At 35.9% G+C, this 21447-nt stretch overlaps 1 long non-coding RNA gene across 3 annotated transcripts; it reads left to right on the top strand.

Moving 5' to 3' along the window:
• The first annotated feature begins 586 nt into the window (after window positions 1-586).
• Window positions 587-4747, top strand: LOC110868772. 3 transcript variants are annotated; one of them, XR_002552753.2, is made up of 4 exons: window positions 587-724; window positions 1461-2892; window positions 3474-4294; window positions 4374-4747. It is a non-coding gene; the product is annotated as an uncharacterized LOC110868772 (long non-coding RNA). The 3 variants fall into 3 exon arrangements; XR_004862859.1 differs by having other exon boundaries at window positions 599-1525; window positions 2377-2892; XR_002552752.2 differs by having other exon boundaries at window positions 598-2892.
• Window positions 4748-21447: the final 16700 nt, after the last annotated feature.

The following is a 21447-nucleotide window of genomic DNA, read 5'->3' as shown; positions in this document are numbered from 1 at the left end:
GGCGTTGTCCTTTATGTTTAAAATTGATGAGTTTTGTCCTTTATGTTTTCATATCATACACGTTTTGTCCTTTAGGCCTAACCCAGTTAGTTTTTTCAGTTAAATATGGTCATGTGCTTTGCACATGAGGGTATTTTTGTCCATTCAAAGGTTGCAGAAGCTTTGAGCTGTAGATCTGCCGTTGAACTTACCTTTGAATTGACAAAAATGCCCTCATGTGCAAAGCATATGACCAAATTTAACTGAAAAAACTAACTGGGTTAGGCCTAAAGGACAAAACGTGTATGATATGAAAACATAAAGGACAAAACTCGTCAATTTTAAAGATAAAGGACAACGCCTGAAAATGGATATAAAGATAAAGGACAATCCTTGAAATTCACTCTAAATAAAAACTGGCAAACCTTCCTAACTATGGATTTTATCTATGATAAATAAAACAATATTGTTCTAGCATATAAGATTTTAATTAAAAACCTTATTTAGAAACTTAGTAGGGAGTGTTTTGTAAATGATCAAGAAAGAGGGGTGAATGTGAAAATATGAGTTTTAGTTAACTAAATAATAATCTGATTTCTAGCATCATCATCTCTTTTTGTAAGTACATATTCTTCTTGTTCATCTCCTTTTTCTTTTATGTGGATATACATGTGTGGTTTGATGATAACATGAGAAATTGGATGATTTGTTATGCTATTTTTGTTCAGAAACATATTTGTATGTGGTAAGAATTCATCAATTTAATTGTCCCCAGTGTGTCTTAGATGAATTAATAATCTAGGGTTCATGATGAAATTGGGGCTTTTGTATAAGTTGTAGTGAGCACATGACATGATGACTCTTAAATGGATTTTAAATATAGTTTGGTTCATAATCACTAAGTTTGATGTTTCTAACATAATGTAAGTGTTTAATTGGTGTTCGAGCCATGAAATAAGGGTGTATATAAAAGGTTGGGTCGAACTGAAGAAGAAACTACACCTGGATTTTCGCAGCTTTTACACTGATTTTAGGCTATTTTGTAAAAATCATATAAAATCAGCCGAGTGTCCGTTTTGGGTGTTCTTTATATGCTTGAAAACCTTGTGGAGTGTAGATTATACAGAATTTTAGAACAAGGTAAAACATGGCCGTTAAGTGGGTCAAAAATGTGAAATACTACAGGCTATACATGCTGTGTAAAATGTTAAGTTCATCTAATGAATCTAAAAAAAATAATAAAAAATTATTTCTCAATTTAGGTAGAACTTGGGTTATAGGTTCCAATGGACCAAACATGTTTACAAATGTATGATTTAGTTATTGTGAATCCAAAAGTGTGGTAAACGAACGTAGTATACAATATGAACTTTTGAAACGGGTCAAACACAAAGCAAAAGATTCATAGTTTTTAATTGACACCACTTATGTAAACATGATTGAATATGTGTGTTTTACCTAGTTTCCTTCTTATTGGCTAGTTTGAATTTAGAAGATTAACTAAAATCCAATAAGGAACGCAAGGTGGAAGCTTTGGGCAAACAAGGTAAGTGTTTTATAATTTATTCTACAATTCTATATATAAGATTGTGCATTACAAGAATCCTTTACAGATATACTAAAGAGAAAAATGCTCGGATAGTTCCTGTGGTTTCGCCTTTTTTCACCTTTAGTCCCTAACTTTCTAAAATTACCTCAATAGTCCCCAACTTTTCATTTTTTGTTCCCGGATAGTCCCTGGGTCTAACTTCAGTTTGTTTTCTCTGTTAAATGGGTGTGAAATGACCAATTTACCCTTTCCTTAAAAAGGGCAAACCACAGGGACTAGATCAGAAACATTATCATCTTTCACCATTAAAACCCTTCTTCCTCTTCTCTGTGTTTTCTCCGGCGAACAAGACCCACATCACCTCACCCTATTTCACCTCCGATTACCCCATCATTAATCACCGCCGGCGACCACCTCTCCACTGTCAAACCTCCAATCGATCACCACCAATCGCATGTTCAATAAATTTCATCACCGTAATGAAACCACGATATATTACATAATCACTCTAACAAACCTCGTAGATCGTTGTTGGCAGAGACCCATCTTGTTACAAAAAGAAGTACTTAGAAACAAATTTCAGCACATGAATGAAGCAAATTTTCAGAATGAACTGGAAACGAGACGCACATCAAGTCTAAGATAATACACTCTATTGAGTTCTAGTCTGGTCAACTTAAGGCAATTTCTAAAAACATAATCGTTATCATCGATAAAACACAAATCTGCATCCCATTTAACAGTTTTCTTCTTAGGGTTAGATGCTTGTATTGCTGCTCTATCAATATCATGTTGCTCTTTTGCTTTGTTAGCAAGCTCTCTAATAGTTATGAAGTCGGTTCCTTCAGGTATCTCCACTAATACAGTCATCCCATTCGGCAACAGGATTTGGGTGTTTTTGGAGCAAGAAGAATGTTACCTGAGGGTGATTACTCTGTTCCGTCCGATGCGGCTGCCGCCCCGCTCCCGTCGCTCATCGGAGTTACCATGGTGGTGATCGATCGGAGGTTTGACAGTGGAGAGGTGGTCGCCGGCGGTGATTAATGATGGGGTAATCATGTTGGAATTAATTGACCCGGATCCGACCCAGGTCCGATCCGCCCACAAAACTGATCAATAATTGGCACTTAGGCAGTTTTTTGTGACGGTTAAGAAACTGTCACAAAAGACCTATAAAACAAGGCAATGTGATTAGAAGTACGTGTGTGTGAATTTGACGGTTCACATAATACAATCCGAAGGGCAGTGAAGAGTGTGCAAACAAGAGAAATTTAGATTGTGATTCAAGAAGATTTTCCCATTGGTGATCATCTTCGAACCGGTGAAATAAACTCTACTCGATCCGCTTCCGCAATACAATCCGAGTAAGTCATCTGATATCGAATTCCTTCATTGGTATCAGAGCCAATGAAGTTTATTTCCTGGTATATATTAAAACTTGTGTGCAATCCATGGTTTCGTTGGTTTTCACTTAATAAATTGCATATCACAGAATTTGAATTCTGATATAATGGGTAATACTGTAAATCAGTTTTTTTGTGACTTTGCAAGTCCATGTAAATTTGAAAATTTGTTCGATTAACATGGATAGTTGTTCAAACAATCCTTATCCTTTAAATTTTGAAATTATCCACTAATTTTTTTTATGGCTTTCACGAAACCACTGGAACTCTTACTTTGGGGGTGCAATCATTTTTAATTGAAACCATAACTGTAAGTCACTTATTGCAGTTTATTTAAATAAGGTATTTGCTAAACATATTTTAATAATGGTGTCATTATTATGTGTTGCAAAGAAATAGAGCATTTTTCACATAATTATTTCTTTGTTTTTTTTTAATTACTGTACTTTGCATGATTGGTTTAATCTTATTTTATCATCTAGCAAAGTTAAACATATGTATGAATGGATATTAATATAATCTTGCATATATGTCTGCTATAGAACTTTGTGTTCAAACATGGCTTCTGCATCAAAGAACATTGTTGCTGAAATGAATAAGGGAATCAAACTCAATGGGGATAACTATGAAATCTGGAGCATGAAAATCCAGTATGTCTTGGAAGAGCAAGAGGCTCATGAGGTTCTTACTGACATTTTGGAGGAACCCCCGGAAGGAAACACGGCTCAACATAAACGAGACCGTGAACTGTACAACACTTGGAAAAGGAAAAACACCCTTGCTCGCATCACTCTGTTGAGCAGTATGGATGATGACATAATGCGTGATTTCAGCAAGTACGATCTCGCAAAAGACATGTGGTCTGCTTTAGCCAATAAGTTTGGCGCAACCTCAATTACTAAACTGAGATCGTTGACTATCAAGTTTGACCAATACATAAAGAAACCTGATCATACTATGAAAAAGCATCTCAGGGAGATGTCAAACATGATAAGTGATCTGAAAAATGCTGGACACATCCTTACTGATGAACAACAGGTTCAGGAGGTGATTCGTTCCTTGCCTCAAAGTTGAGAAATCATGAAAATGAACCTCACCCATAACGAAACCATTCTGACTTTTGAAGACTGTGCACGTCATTTGGAACTTGAAGAAGATCGGCTTGAGGCTAGTAAGTCACTTGCTGAAGAAACACTTTCGTCATAACAAACGGAAAGGGTTTCGAGTCGGAAAGAAGGCAATAAACAACACACAAGACAAGGGAAAGCGTCCCTTTAAGAAGAAATTGAACATGGCAAAAGTGAAATGCTACAACTGTAACAACAAAGGGCACTTTGCTCGTGACTGTACCGATCAGAAAAAGGTATATAATGCTTATGTTAGTCAACTTTGCGTTGCTAGTTCTGTTTTTTTAGTTGAATCTGATCCTTTGTGGGTTGTAGACTCAGGAGCCACAGACCACATCTCAAAAGACAGAAACACCTTCGTAAATTTTCGCCGAGTTCCGCAAGGGGCAATGTGGATATATGTAGGAAATAACTCAAGAGTTGAAGTTGAAGGCATTGGATCGTGCAAGTTAGTCATGCGCGAAGGACATACCTTAATCCTACATGATGTATTATATGCTCCTCAAATTCGACGAAACTTGATTTCTGTTTTAGCATTATTAAAACTAGGTTATGACTGGCACTTTCATGGTAATGTTGTTGAATTGTCTTTAGACAAGACGTCTTATGGTAATGGTTATGTACTAAATGGTTTTATTGTAATGGATGTTGATTATCTAAGTCGTAATGTAAGTGCTTCTTTAGTTGCATCTTCTAATAATCTGGAAGATGATACAAAATTATGGCATACTAGACTTGGTCATATTGGCCAGCAAAGAATGAATAGATTAGCCAAAGATGGATTATTAGCTGATATTCCAAAAGTTGATTTGCCCACATGTGAGTTCTGTCTAGCTGGCAAAATGGCCAGAAAGCCTTTTGGAAAGGGTACTAGAGCAGAATATCCGTTACAACTAATTCATTCCGACATATGTGGTCCAATGAATATTAGAGCGAGGCATGGAGCATATTATTTCATTACATTTATTGACGATTATTCGCGTTATGGTTATGTCTACTTGATCTCTCATAAATCAGAAGCATTAGATTGTTTCCAAAATTACATGAATTTGGTAGAGAATCAACTAGACAGAAGAATTAAAGCCTTACGAACAGATCGAGGCCGCGAATATCTTTCTGACCAGTTTAAGGCATTGTGTAATGCTAAAGGAATTAAACGTCAGCTTACTACTCCTCCAACCCCACAACAAAATGGTGTTGCGGAAAGGAGGAATAGAACGCTTCTTGAAATGGTTAGATCAATGATGGCACAGGCAAATCTGCCCATTAATTTTTGGGGAGATGCTTTACTAACTGCCACATATATACTTAACCGAGTTCCATCCAAATCCGTTACTACTACGCCATATGAGTTATGGACAGGTCAACCACCAGACTTAAACGACCTGAAATCTTGGGGTTGTGCAGCTTATATATTTGATTTCTCACCTCAATATGGCAAGTTAGGTCCACGAGGAAAAAAATGTATTTTCATCGGATACTCTGAGCCGTCAAAAGGTTATGTTTTCTTGGGTGAAAACAATAGTGGGAGTATCACTGAATTTGAATCTCGAGATTATCAATTCTTGGAAAATGAGTTTCCAAGACACGGGGATATAGATAGAGATTTATCTCTATTTGAAATTTTAGATGACTCATTCGAATTTTCTCATTCGAGTGGGAGAAATATGAGGAATGAAGAAGACGATACTGTTATGACAGATGCAATTCCTCACTCTATAGCGAATGAGAGTAATCTCGATCCAAGTGGGAGTAATGGAAGACATCAAGAACATGCTCCTCAAATTGTCACAAATGAACCTAACTCAGTTGCAAATGGGAGCAATTTGAGGAACCAAGATCATGTTGCAGCGCGACGTAGTAGTCGTCAGTGTAACCCTCCCCGTCGTTTTGATATAGATGACGGTTATGCTTTCATGGTTCGACAAGAAGAAGATGAACCTAAAAATGTAACTGAAGCTCTAGCATGTCCTGCAAAAGACAAATGGGTCAAAGCAATGGACGACGAAATGGCTTCTATGAAAGAAAATCATGTCTGGGAACTAGTTGATCTTCCTAAAGGACGTAAAGCCATTGGAAATAAGTGGGTTCTCAAAATAAAGCGTAAAGCTGATGGGAGTATCGAAAGATACAAAGCTCGACTAGTAGCAAAAGGCTACAACCAACTGGAAGGAATTGACTATGAAGAGACATTTTCTCCCGTTGTAAGATTTACATCAATTCGTCTAATCTTAGCTATTGTGGCCTGTATGAATCTCGAGTTACATCAAATGGATGTAAAGACAGCTTTTCTCAACGGAGAATTAGATGAAGAAATCTATATGCAACAACCTATAGGTTTTATAAAAGATGGTCAAGAAAATAAAGTTTGTAGATTATTGAAATCAATCTATGGCCTTAAGCAGTCTTCGAGACAATGGTATATACATTTTCATAATGTTATCATGTCAAATGGGTTCAACATGATTAATGAGGATCATTGTGTATATACAAAAAGGTTTAAAGAAAAACTTGTCATCTTATCATTATACGTTGATGATATCTTAATAGCTGGAAATGACAAGGAGTATATCATTGAAGTTAAAAGATGGTTATCATCTAACTTCGAAATGAAAGATATGGGTGAAGCTGCATACATTCTTGGAGTTAAGATTTCAAGAGACCGTTCAAAGAAGTTGGTATACCTTTCTCAAGAGCCGTATATTAACAAAATTCTTGAACGCTTCAATATGCAAAAATGCAAACCCGTTGATACTCCGATGACGAATAGTGATAAATTGAGCAAAAGAATGTGTCCTAAGACCCCACAAGAAAAAGAGCAAATGAAAAATGTCCCTTATTCAAGTGCAATTGGAAGTCTTATGTACGCTATGATGTGCACAAGACCGGATATATGTTTTGCAGTAGGCATGGTAAGCAGGTATCAATCTAATCCTGGACCCATGCATTGGAAAGCTGTCAAAAGGATACTAAGGTATCTAAAAGGCACCGCTGATTACTCATTGTGCTATGATGGAAATGATCTGCAAATAAAAGGTTATGCTGATGCTGATTGGGGAAGAGATCTAGATGAAAGAAAATCTACATCCGGATTTGTTTTCTTGCTGAACAAAGGTGCTATATCTTGGGGAAGCAAGAAACAATCATGTGTAGCCTTATCCACAATGGAAGCTGAATTTGTCGCATATACAGGGGCAGTACAAGAAGCCGTGTGGCTTAATCGTTTTTTAAATAGCTTGGGAGTAATTGCTAATCCTGTCAACAAAATGTTGATAAAGTCTGATAGCGAAGCTGCTATAGCATATACAAAGGACCCGAAATTCCATTGTAAAACCAAACACATAGACATCAAGTATAATTATGTCAAAGACATGGTTGCAAGAAAAGAAGTCAGCATTCAGTACATATCTACGAATGATATGGTTGCAGATCCTTTGACAAAACCCATACCACGAGACGTATTTATAAAACATGTCAGATCTTTGGGATTGCGTAGATTATAAACACGTGCATTTTCTATTGTACTGTATTACTACCAGTATGCTTATATTAATATCCAAAATAATACGTTTGTTAAATTCTGCGTGCATATGTATGATGTGTGATTTGAAAAGTATGTCGGACAGATCTAAGATCAGCCTACTCACATGGGTGATCGTATACAATTTTAAACATATTATCTGAGTGATAATTCAAGTTTAAAATTTATTATATTAAGTAACATGTGAAATACTAAATTATGACATTATCTGTCTTGAGTATCCGGATGTGAGTTCTTGTGAGATAAATTATTTTGAGTAGATGTGTGAACTCAAGTTCAAATATGAGTGTGTTTGAACTATCATCCGTGCAACATTAATTTTAGACATACATCCAAGAATAGGAAACATGTTGCAGCATGTGAATCATACCACATGTGTATAAGACGACCAATAAATGGAACAGAAGAAACGATCTCCGCTTCTGTGATATGTGAGTCCCTAGATATGAGAATGATCTCATTATTAATATCCTTATTACCTTTTCTCCTTTCACTAGCCTTAATTTGACGATTGCTATCTTAAGGCATTTTTCAAATGGTTATGTGTGATTCAACCTGGCGAGATGTCCTTAGAAAAGCAAGTTGCATTAAGTGCTAATGAGTTGAAGAAGAAGAAGGGAAGATTATTTCTAGTTCATATTACATTTGTATTCACCGGTCGACCAGTTATCTTACGTCTAAGTGATAAGTCTATGTGACAAGGTAATTGTGAATACAAGTCATTTTATATATATATATATTATATATAGAGAGATCATGAGAAACCATAATATGATAACTAATCTAGGATATTGCATACTGAATCTACTCCTATTGACTATTAGAGATACTGCACATCCTAACAGTTGTGTAGTATGTGAACTCTATAAAGTATGCCGGTCGCACGGTCTATTTTTCAAGTATGAGATGTTTGCTAGCTGCCAATGTATACTGAATACATCATAGCTCTTTTGTGTACTAAATATATCATAGTTGTTTTGCGTGCGAGTGGGAGATGTTGGAATTAATTGACCCGGATCCGACCCAGGTCCGATCCGCCCACAAAACTGATCAATAATTGGCACTTAGGCAGTTTTTTGTGACGGTTAAGAAACTGTCACAAAAGACCTATAAAACAAGGCAATGTGATTAGAAGTACGTGTGTGTGAATTTGACGGTTCACATAATACAATCCGAAGGGCAGTGAAGAGTGTGCAAACAAGAGAAAGTTAGATTGTGATTCAAGAAGATTTTCCCATTGGCGATCATCTTCGAACCGGTGAAATAAACTCTACTCGATCCGCTTCCGCAATACAATCCGAGTAAGTCATCTGATATCGAATTCCTTCATAATCGGAGGTGAAATAGGGTGAGGTGAAGTGCGTCTTGTTCGCCGGAGAAAACACAGAGAAGAGGAAGAAGGGTTTTAATGGTGAATGATGATAATGTTTCTGATCTAGTCCCTGTGGTTTGTCCTTTTTAAGGAAAGGGTAAGTTGGTCATTTCACACCCACTTAACAGAGAAAACAAACTGAAGTTAGACCCACGGACTATCCGGGAACAAAAAATGAAAAGTTGGGGACTATTGAGGTAATTTTAGAAAGTTAGGGACTAAAGGTGAAAAAAGACGAAACCACATGGACTATCCGAGCATTTTTCTCTATACTAAATTCTTGTTTGAAGTTAAGTATTGCTGGAATATTAAAGGTTAATTAAGGAGACATTGAGATCTTAAATATCATCAGGAGATAATATTCTTTTAAAGGTTGGTTTATACAAATGGATTGAAGTTTACTAAGGTAAGTAGCTCTATGAGAATTATATATATATATTCACGAACATGATTCTATATCAATTTGCAGGATTACCAATCCAAGTATATTGAATGGTTTGGAAATATTGTGCTACTTAAAGGGTTACAAATTCAATTGTTATTTTGAAACTGAAAGGGGTGGGGTTTTATGAGTACCATGGATTGAAAATGTTATATACTCCCTTGCACGTCTAGAATGAGTTATAACAAGCAAAAGTTTTGGTAAAATGAAGTAACGGGTCAAAAGATTTCTAAACAGGTACTTGTCTAGGCTTGCGCAGGACTCAGCGTAGGATACGCCGAGTCTAACATAGCCTACGCCAGTATGGATTGTGATGTCGTTTTGCCTCTGTGTTCCACCGGTTAATTATTTTCAAAAGATGTTGATTTACTTTCAGTATTAATATATGTATATACATGATTATACTAACCCTTACATTGTATAATCATGAATAGGCAAGGCATGGTGATAGCCAATCCATAACGGATCCGGTTGAAGTGCAAAAAAAAAATCCAAGTCCGTAGACCCGCAACCCGGCCCGAATGGAGCATGCATGGCTCAACCTAACTCTGTCATCTTTTCAAGACATGGCAATCCATACCACGTTCTCATGTTAATCCTATTTTTTTAGTTTAATTTGCATCCTTTACATAGTTGTACTCTTTGCATTGTGACTAGTACTTTGAATTCCCATTTCCCCTTAAGAATAGGACATAGTTAGTGGTTAGTTTTTTTTGTGTGTTTCTTTCCTTTAAGTATGTATTCGACAGTAATGAAAAACAGTTTTTGTTGATGATGAAATTTCTTGTGTTAATTATCTCATGTTTGTGGGTTAATTAATTCGTCTATGCTAGCTCAACCGTGGCGCGTTGGGTGGTGAACTTAGACACGATATTTTAGCCGGAGTGGTGTATCTGTATCTTCGGTTGGACATCGCAGCCCTACCGTTTCGTTTGGTGGTGAATCTGTATCCAAACGAGTCGTAGAACTATCTTTCATTTTACCGTTTGATTTGAACCGGTGATTCGGGGTTTTACTCCTATCATTTGGTATCAGAGCCGAACGATTTCATCGTCGACTCTATTTCGGTTTACTTTCTTGCAAACCAACAAAAAAAAATCCTCCAAAAAAAAAAAAAAAGCTTTTCAATTTTATCTTAATGGCAAATGAGAACCAACAAGGATTGGTATACCGAGGAGGATGTTTAGTCATCAGAAGGACTCTTGATGGAAGGCAAGCCATTGAAGAGAATCTACAAAGGGAAGCTGTCTTTGAAACAAGGTGCACTATCAAAAACAAAGTCTGCTCACTCATAATTGACGGAGGCAGTTGTACGAATATAGCATCTCAAACTTTGGTCTCTAAACTCAAGGTCACAACAGTACCGCACCCGACACCTTATATCATCAAATGGCTTAATCAAGGAAGAGGTATTCTTGTATCTGACCGAATCTTACTAACTTTCAGTATTGGTAAAACCTATGTAGATGAACTTTGGTGCGACGTATTGCCCATGGATGCGTGCCATGTGTTGTTAGGCAGGCCTTGGTTATTTGATAGAAGAGTAACACATGACGGTTACAAAAACACGTACTCTTTTAAGTGGGATCACAAAAAAATAATCCTCACCCCAATACACTCTACCCAAATAGCCAGTAACCCACCCGCTCCTTTGAGTACTCTCATAAAGTCCGACTTGCCTGAATGTGCACCAATTAAAGAGCTTATTCCGATAGGGTTAGATGAAGAAGAAAAACCGTCATCAACCGAACAACACCTGCTAGTTAGGCCCCTGCTTCCACCTGAGATACCCCTTCGCTTACCTCCGATACGAGATATCCAACATAATATCAACTTAATCTCGGAATCCGTTTTTTCCTAATACACCCGCTTTTAAGGGCAACCACCAAGAACCTGCTAAAGTTCGACAACAGATTGAAGGGCTGCTATTGGAAGACTACTATCATAAAGAAGATTCAAGAGTCAAAAATCTTGGTGATCATGAAAACGAACAGGAAACGATTGGACTGGATGAAACTGAAAGTTTGGTGGTACCACGAAACCTTAGTAACATGCCGGCTCTGGCAGAAACTTTACAAATGGAAATTACTATCTATACAAGATGCACCATTGTAAACAAGCATGTGTATACACCGGAAATTCCTCCTGAACCACCACCAAAGCAAGAAGTACACCACAGGATATTATTTCATGCTATGCACCATACGTTATGGTACCCATACAAGGCCCAAACCTGTTTTAAACTATACGCCATTGGATATCCACCGGAAATACCTCCTGAGCCGCCGCCTGATGATTCTTTTCCAAGTTTGAGGACAAACTTTCTCAAAGACGAAGAGAATGATAGCCAATCCATAACGGATCCGGTTGGAGTGCAAAAAAAAATCCAAGTCCGTAGACCCGCAACCCGGCCCGAATGGAGCATGCATGGCTCAACCTAACTCTGTCATCTTTTCAAGACATGGCAATCCATACCACGTTCTCATGTTAATCCTATTTTTTTAGTTTAATTTGCATCCTTTACATAGTTGTACTCTTTGCATTGTGACTAGTACTTTGAATTCCCATTTCCCCTTAAGAATAGGACATAGTTAGTGGTTAGTTTTTTTTGTGTGTTTCTTTCCTTTAAGTATGTATTCGACAGTAATGAAAAACAGTTTTTGTTGATGATGAAATTTCTTGTGTTAATTATCTCATGTTTGTGGGTTAATTAATTCGTCTATGCTAGCTCAACCGTGGCGCGTTGAGTGGTGAACTTAGACACGATATCTTAGCCGGAGTGGTGTATCTGTATCTTCGGTTGGACATCGCAGCCCTACCGTTTCGTTTGGTGGTGAATCTGTATCAAACGAGTCGTAGAACTATCTTTCATTTTACCGTTTGATTTGAACCGGTGATTCGGGGTTTTACTCCTATCACATGGCCGAAGTGAAGCTTATGATACAAGTCTCGGATCGGATCTAAGAAGAACATTTTATATATGATATTGTGAAGACCCAATACCACATAGGTTGTAGGGGTAAAATGTGTTTACTTGTATATATAAAAAGGCGTTTGATCAAAACTTGCTGAACAGGTATAGACTACAAGGTATGGTGATGGACCATCTTTGGAGGATGATCCGCCACGTAGGCGTCACGTCATATTCCTCCCAAAGATGGTCCATCCTTCAAAACTAGAGGGCATGGTAAGATGGTCCTAGTCATAGTCCTTCACCACTTTTTATGTTTTTTTATTTTTTTTAGTCTTCTATTTTTTTTTAACATTTAACAAATATACTAACAAAATATTTTCATTAATATGAAACCCACATTACATAAACATAAAAAAAAACATAAACTTAAAAAAAAAAACCAAAGACTTAATAAAAATAAAAATAGAGTTAAATAATTTGATGTTTTTTCATGATGTCGTGTTGTAATTTTTTCAACATCGAACGTTTCGGCTCGGGTTCGTCCTCGACATTCATCGATATTATTTCCCATTCCTTGAGCCGAATTTTTTCATCGGAAATTCGGATTTTCTCATTCGCCAATCGGACCTTCTCGCGTAACTTTTCTTCCGATACACGACTTTTTTCTTCGACGGCCCGCTCCTTCGCCTTCGTCTTTTGGGCCGAGACGTCGTTGTACATTTTTAAGTGTTTCATAAACTCAACCATGTTCGGGTCCACCTTTTCCTTTTCTTTCCCCTTGGCCCGCTCCTTCTTTGATTTGTCTCGGCCCGGTGGACGCTCCGGTTCATGTACATTGTACTCCTCTTCGTCAAAGTCGGCGTCATCATTTAAGTTTATGTGACACCTCGCGTCCGATCCACCGGCGCTAAAACTACCCGTTTCCGATGTTTTTTGGCGTTTCGCCATCACCACCTCGTTGGGAATAGGCCTCCATTTTGGTTCGTCTTTTACAACCATCCACGCGCGAACGTGAGGAAAGTTGGTATTACCATTCTTTTCCTTATACTTGTCCAACGCTTTTTTGAACACATCCTCGTCGTTCCACCCGCTACGACGGTCACTTGTATATAATTTATTATATTCCTCGCAAAACCTATTGATGGACGAGTTCATTTTCCGTCACTTTGAGGAGACCGAGTCGACATCTCGATACGGGCCTTGGTCCATAAAGACGAGAAACTTGGCCAATACCTTGGACCAAAACCCCTCACCCGATTGGTTATTACCTATAAAAAACAAACAAAATATATAAAGTGTTAACATAATAATAAACAAAAAAAATTAAACTTTAAAACTAATAAACTAAAAAACCTACTGTTAACAAAAAAAAATTAGAACTTTAAAACTAATAAACTAAAAAACCAACTGTTAACAAAAAAAAAACTTTAAAAAAGAACAAACTGTTGGTTTTTTAAAACTTTAAACTTTAAAAAATTTAAACTTTAAACTTTAAAAAATGTAAACTTTAAAAAAAATACGAACCTTTTGTCGGGTTGTCAGAAGTGCCAATGAAAGCCTTGGCTAAGGCTTCTTCTTCGATTGGTGTCCACTTAGTCGCCTTCGGTTTCGACGGTTGATCACCCACCACTTGCTTGCCTTTGTTTCGTTTTCCTTTCCCTTTAGGCAGTTGGGTTTCGGGAACAATCTCCACATCGTCTTCGGGTTCGGATTGAGTCGGGATCGGTTGAGGTTGAACGGGTGGTGTGGGGATCGGTTGAGGTTGAACGGGTGGGAAGTTCCAAGCACCCCGCATCATCATTTGTTGAAGGGCTTGATTTTGGGAGATTTGAGCGAATTGGTTTGGTGAGTGTTGGAATGAAGCAAACGCATTCGACGAATATTGCGAGAATTGGTTCGGTTCTAGCGTCGGATAATATCCCGGAACCGAGAAAACATTAGGTTGGGTCGGATTGTTGGGATTATTCGGGTTGTTCGGAGTGTTCGGGTTGTCCGGGTTGTTGAACGGATCCATGAAAGAGTGTAAAAAGGTTTATAGTGGAAGAAGGTTTATAAAATAGTGGAAGAAGGTTTATAAAAATTATGTGAGAGAGAGATGAAATTTTGGGGTTAATTTTGTGATTGAAAGTGAAAATGGAAGGTAAATATATATATTTTTAAATTATGACTGTTTGTTTTTATTCAAAAATTGGAATTTTTTTTTTTTTTAATTAACGGTCAAATTCATAAATGCTGGCCCCACTTTTGGACCGTCTCAAACGGCGACAAAGAGACGGAGAAGCCGCGTCGTGGTGGGGGGGGGGGCGGCACGGTGTTGAGGGCGTCGCCGATGCAGGACGGTGTGGAGACGGACCCCATACCGTGTAGCCTTATGGTCGTTTTTAAACGGTGATAATCTATTTAATGGTTATCTCAAATGACGTGCGTTTTTTTTTACAAGTTTAATAATGAAAAATCCGGGACCCCTTTCCGTTTGTGTATAAAAAAGAGTTTAAAGTTATGGGTGTTTCAATTAAGTACCTATGTCTATAAACAGTTTATATTGTCTTTTTGGGTAAACAGTTAAACTGTATGTAACTGATATATTAACCGATAATCTATGTTTATAGTTGTCGTTTAGCTATAATAGATAACACGTTTTGGTACAATATCTATACACGTATTTATATGTTCATTAATATGTGTTATGCATGGTTTTCTAATAAACCACCCGTGTTTGCCCACGGGTCTTACCGCTAGTCTACTATAATAAAAGAAACAAACTTTTGGACACGTGTCATTCATTAAGGTATCCTAAAATCTATACTTATCTTATATTAAGTAAATAAATTATAAATTAATATTAAATCTTATCATACTTTAACAAAATATTATCCTCAAATATAAATTATTAATTTAATATATTTTTAAAACAAATACCTCTCTTTCCTATTTATCTTATATTAAAAATATAAATAATAAATTAATATTATATGTTATCCTAATTTATTAAAAATATAACTTTTTTAATTATTTGGTATACAAAATTATATTTATTCAACTCGTGTAATATGTGAGGTTTTTAAAAATATTTTTTTTTTATTATTTACTATTCAAAGTTACATTTATATAACTCGTGTAACACACGAAGTTTTTAAAAATATAAGTTTTATCATTTGCTATGTAAAATTAGATTTATTCAACACGTGTAATACATGAAGTTTTTTAAAGATACGCCGTTTTTAGTATTTAATATACAAAATTACATTTAATTAGATTTATTCAACACGTGTAATACATGGAGTTTTTTAAAGATACGACGTTTTTAGTATTTCATATACCAAATTACATTTATTTAGTCTGTGTAATACACATGGTTTTTAAAGATACAACTCTTTTTTAGATCTATTCAACACGTGTAACATACAGGGTTTTTAAGGATGTAATTTTGTTATTATTTGGTAGATTTATTCAACCCGATTATACACGGGTTTTTAAAGATACGTCGTTTTTAGTATTTAGTATACAAAATTACATTTATTTAATCTGTGTAATACACATGTTTTTTAAAGATATAACTTTTTTTATTATTTGATATATAAAATTACATTTATTTAACCCGTACAATATACGAGGTTAATAAAGATATAACTTTTTTATTATTTAATATATAAAATTAAATTTATTCAACCCGTGTAATACATGAGGTTTTAACCTATTATATTAATTATAATATAATGTTTTTTATTAGCAAAAGATGTCACGAGCACTAAAACAAAACCTATCTATATTCAGTTATAAACTTCTTGATTTACTTGTCTCCGGTATCAGTTTTGGAGTCAGTTACAAACTTAGAAGTGTGTATATTTTTACATTAAGTGATGGAGGACTTGCATTTCTCTTAAGAGATGCAGGTTTGACTCCCATTCGGTGCAGAGTGAGGCACTGATGGGCAATGATAGGAGACCCAGGGAAACCTGAGTTGGATCCTTGAGCCAAACGGGTTTTACCGGTAATTTCACTGTCGTGCCTACGGGCGAATGGGTTACCGGGTTTTCACCGGAATTGGTGGTGGACTCGGGTTACTCTTGGAGTACTCCGTTTGTCCAGTGAGTGCCCCAAAAGTGCTCGAGATTGATTCTGTTGGCCGCTAAAAAAAACAACAATAAAGAATAATAATATTTAATAATTTAAATAAAGTTGATTATTAAAACTATGTTGTTTTCATTAACAAGGTCCTATACAATAGCATGCATCAGGTTGGTAAGTATTTTTCATGTCATGTCTGCAAATCCCGTCAGAATATCCGCTTCGGATGCATGCATCTGAGCATTTGCTTTCCAGGCATGCCCCTGTCCACTTCAAGAAATAGCACATTGCATTCACACTCTTTTCTTCTTCTTCTGCAACTATAACATACATACATACATACACATCAGATTATATATACACGCAAAAATTACATTTATAGCAGTGACGGATCTACAAAATCTGCATAGGGGTAACGTTTCAATAGAAAAGGGTAACAAAATCGAAAAAACGTCAAATTTTTCTAAAATTTACACGACCATCGGAGCGTTATCGGAGCGTCAAGGGGCAACGGAGGTTACCCCTTCTATCACTCTAGGTCCGCCCCTGATTTATAGAGACTTAATTTAGTTACATACCTGTAAGTGTAGCTGCCATGATAATCAAAAGGTTGCAAAACACAAAAATTGCAACTGAAAACTTCATTTTTCTTTGATTTGAAGGACTAGATGTAATTTTTTGATATATATTGTGCTTTATGTAGACAAACAATGGCTCATATATATACTAACAGTAAAGAACAAGGTGAACGAGATCGGTGTTTCTTTGTATTAATTTATGAAATATCCATATATTGTGAATTAATTGTGATATTATTTTCCTTTAATACTAATGAACTTTAAAACTTTAATGGTTTATAATTTTTAAAGTGGTAAAACTTTGAAATCTATTGCATTTAGGGGCCGTTTGACAGAATCTGAACCAATAAGTGCTGAATAAATAAAAGGTTTGAATCATAGTTATTAAAGGCACTAGGCGCATTCAAGGCGCATTGGCCTCGCCTAGGGCCTAGGCGCAAAACGCAAAAAAAGCGAGGGTTTGAGAAAAATAAAGATCATAATGAAATAAATTTTAAAATATATTATGTATTAGAAAAAAATATTATTCTTCAAACAAAATAAACAAAGTCTATCATGTAACACTTTATATCATCTAATTAGTACCAAAACATTAGTGTATTAGTGTAGATAAGTAGTTTTCCTTGAACAAAAGTAGAAAACTGGCTAGATTCTTGTCGGAATTTAGAGAGTTTGGCAGGAAACTCTCCGGAATCGAGAAATCTCGCCGTAATGTGCGCCTGAACCATCACCTGGAGAATTAAAGCGCAATTTCATCGACTTAAAGCGCAACTATCTCGCCTCGCCTGAAAAATGGGCCTAGGCGCAAGAGGCGATGGCTTTTAACAACTATGGTTTGAATGGGTAAGAGGCTCTGAACCAGTAAGGGGCTGTTTGGCAACATCTGAATGGTTAAGTGTTGAACCCGTAAGAGGTCTGAACCATTAAGTGCTGAACTAGTAAGAGGTCTGAACCATTAAGAGCCTGGTATAATGCTTAACCGTTCAGAGGCAAATGTCTGACCAATTCACATTAGAGGTCTTAACCATTGAGACTCTGTATAAATCTTAACCATTCAGAGGCAAATGTCTGAATCATTCAGACATCTGCTCGTGAAACAAACAGTCTGAACCATTAAGTGTTGAACCAGTAAGAGGTCTGAACCATTAAGAGCCTCATTAAAAGGTAAACAAACAACCAGTGTTAAACCAGTAAAGTGTTGTTTGGTTGCACCTCTGAATGACTGTGTAAAATAAATAAATAAGAGGTTTGTAGACTTATTGAGTTACATACCTGTAGCTGCCATGATTGGGAGGTGGGAGATGGTTCCAATCAATAAAGCTATTAGAGGGGTATGGAAGAACCTTAGCCTATTTGGGTCTAAGATTAAAGTGGATGGGATTGGAGTGGATAAAATGATTATTGGTAAAGTAGGAAATGGGTTGGACATACAGTTTTGGATTGACACTTGGGTATGTCATGAACCTCTAAAACATAAGTTTCCTAATATTTTCAAACTTGAGAAAGAAAAAGGCTGCAGTATTGCTGAGAGGTGTGGTTCAGTGGGAGGTGTGGGGACAGTTTCGTAGCATTGGATCTCAGCTCCAGCGACTGGAGTGGAAATTCAAGAAAGGACTGAATGTGAACGGCTTCTGGCGGATTTTCAGGTCAGTAATTCGGCTGATTCGTGGAAATGGAACTCGAGGGTAGACTCTTCATTCTCGGTCTCTTCTGCGAAGCTTTGGCTGGCCGAGAAAATTGATGATAGCAACAGGTACGTCTTCCAGTGGTATAAATGGATCTCGAATAAGTTAACATTTTTATGTGGCGCGCGAATTTTGATATCCTCCCAACAAAAGTGGCTTTACGTAGGAGGAATATCTTGGGGGATGGATGTAACTGTATTTTATGTGAAGATGGGGAAGAGACGACGGAACACTTATTTACGGCTTGCGGTTTTTCGACAGGAGTGTGACATTGCATCTCGAGGTGGTGTCGTATTTCGAATATTTTTGCTTTCTCAGTGAAAGATTTACTAGAGCTTCATAAAAGAAAGGGAGGATCAAAAGTTAAGAAGACTGTGCTTCAGGGGATTGTCATTATTACGTGTTGGAGAATTTGGAAGATGAGGAACGAGGTTATGTTTAAAAGTAAGAGATGTAACGTTATAGAGGTAGTGTCCGATGCCAAAGTGTTGGGTTTTTATGGTATAGACATCGTTTTAAAATAGGTTCGATGGGTTGGGGTGAGTGGTGTAAATTTGAATTGATGTAAGGCTCTGTTTGTTTTGGGTTGCTGTCTCCAGCTTTGAGATAGCTGCCCTATTGGTGTTTTTTTTTATGAAAGTTGAAGTTTCAAAAAAATAAATGCATGAGAAGTTAATCAATAGTTATTTTTGAACGTCAAGAAACGACGTGTCAATCACTGTGACACCGGGTGCTGTGGCCAAGGTCGACTACTCGACCGCCGCCAGCCCTTTGACTCTTCTAGATGCGCGGAAATCCGACCTCCACCCGCCCGAAGGCACGACAATGGAATGATCGGTAAAACCTCGTCTCCCATCTAAGATGAACCGTCGCCATCCGTATTCGCCCTTCACCTGGCTGCCGCAGAAAATAATAAGGAGAGTGGGAGTCGAACTTGGGTCACAAGTAAAGATTGCCATCGACGGAAAGCGATCATCTTATGGGAATTTTGTAAGAAATTGATTTATTGTTGAATGATGTAACCTCAAATATGATGTTCTATTCTATAGTAGCTTTTCTAAAAATTTGAAAATGAGGAAAAGTGACGAGGAACATGATATAGGGGAAAAATATAAGAATGTTTGATTTTTTTTTGATTTTAAGTGTTGGAGGAGATATAGAACTTAGAAGTGTGTATATTATAACTAGGTTATAACCCTGTGTAGTACACGGGTCAAATAAATGAATTTTATATACTAAATAATAAAACAACTAGCAATAACACCCGCGCGTGTTGCGGCGCGGGTACATCGCAAACATCGAATGGATTAGTCCAAATATTATGTGATGTGTTAACCATATGAAAACGTGCATTTCGACATATCATAGAAAACATAACAGGTATAACAGAAAAATTGACATGTATAATCGAAAGAGATTAATTAGAACTTTTGGAAATAAAGGGAAAAAAAGAAACCAAAATTTGATTCCACTCGGTTCGAAACAAAATTTGCGAAACATTCATATAATAAGCAAGTAAGCATATTATATTTGACCTCACTCATTTTCCAAAAAAAGTTTACTTTGAAATATACACCAACTTGAATTTATACCAAAACGTACATATAAATATGGACGTAAAAATGTTTTTTAAACAAAAACATATTATATTTGATCTGACTTATTTCCAGAAAAAAGTTTATGTCGAATAGAGAAAATCGAATTCATACCGACACGTACATAAAAATATGCACTTAAAAATAGTTTTTTTTTTAAGTAAAGGAAGTATAAGGGTAAACTTGAAACAAATTATTTTTAGTTAAAAATTTAATAGGTTAAACATATGTGTAAAAATGTGCCAAGTAGCCCAATGCCACACCACCACCAACAGAAGAGCTCGTAAAATAAAATAAATAAAAAGAGTAAAAATAACTTTGAACGGAAAAACAGACGTAAAGTCATTGAAATGTGAAGAAATTAGACTGAAATGTAAAATGTAGAAAGAAAAAACTAAGTCAATTTAGGACCCGCACATTAGAACGAACTTGTCAAACGAAGCAAAATAGACGTGTTGCGACGGGCCTGTCAAATAGGAAAAGCAGACAAAAAACATTGAACCATACACACACGTTGCAGCGTGTTGACTCGCCAAATTTTGAACGAAACGTAGAACAAAAAACTTGTAAAAGATGAAAAGTATAGAGGACTAAAGTTGAAAATAAAAAAGTGTTGAGGTTAAATTGTAAATAAATAAAAAAAGTTAAATGAAAAGATAAAAACTTTAAATGGAAAATAAAAATGAAAATGAAAAATAGAAGAAGATTTTTTTTGAAAATCACCCCATACACATGGTACAACTAATAATGCAAGAAAAACTTGCTTATTTATAGTATAAAAATATGTTTAAAAATCTCCTTTATTGCACGAGTTGAATAAATATAATTTTATATATTAAATAATAAAAAGTTATATCTATAAGAACCATATTGTACGGGTTGAATAAATTTTATTTTATATACCAAATAAAAAAGTTATATATTTAAAATCACGTGTATTACTCGGGTTGAATAATGTAATATTGTTTACCAAATAATAAAATAATACATCTTTAAAAAACCTCATTTATTACACAGGTTGAATAAATGTAATTTTATATACTAAATAATAAAAAATATATAATTTTTTTAGTAATGAAAATAAAAATATTATTAATACAAAGTTTTGGTTTTCGTGATAAATAATTTGTTTTATTTAAAAATATCTTAAATTAACAATTTAAATTTTAGCATTATATTTTATATTTAACCTTT

Source organism: Helianthus annuus, chromosome 7, assembly GCF_002127325.2.
Source record: "Helianthus annuus cultivar XRQ/B chromosome 7, HanXRQr2.0-SUNRISE, whole genome shotgun sequence".
NCBI classification, from domain to species: Eukaryota; Viridiplantae; Streptophyta; class Magnoliopsida; order Asterales; family Asteraceae; genus Helianthus; species Helianthus annuus.
Note: the sequence above shows the minus strand (reverse complement) of the source record. Positions and strands in the feature narration are given on the sequence as shown.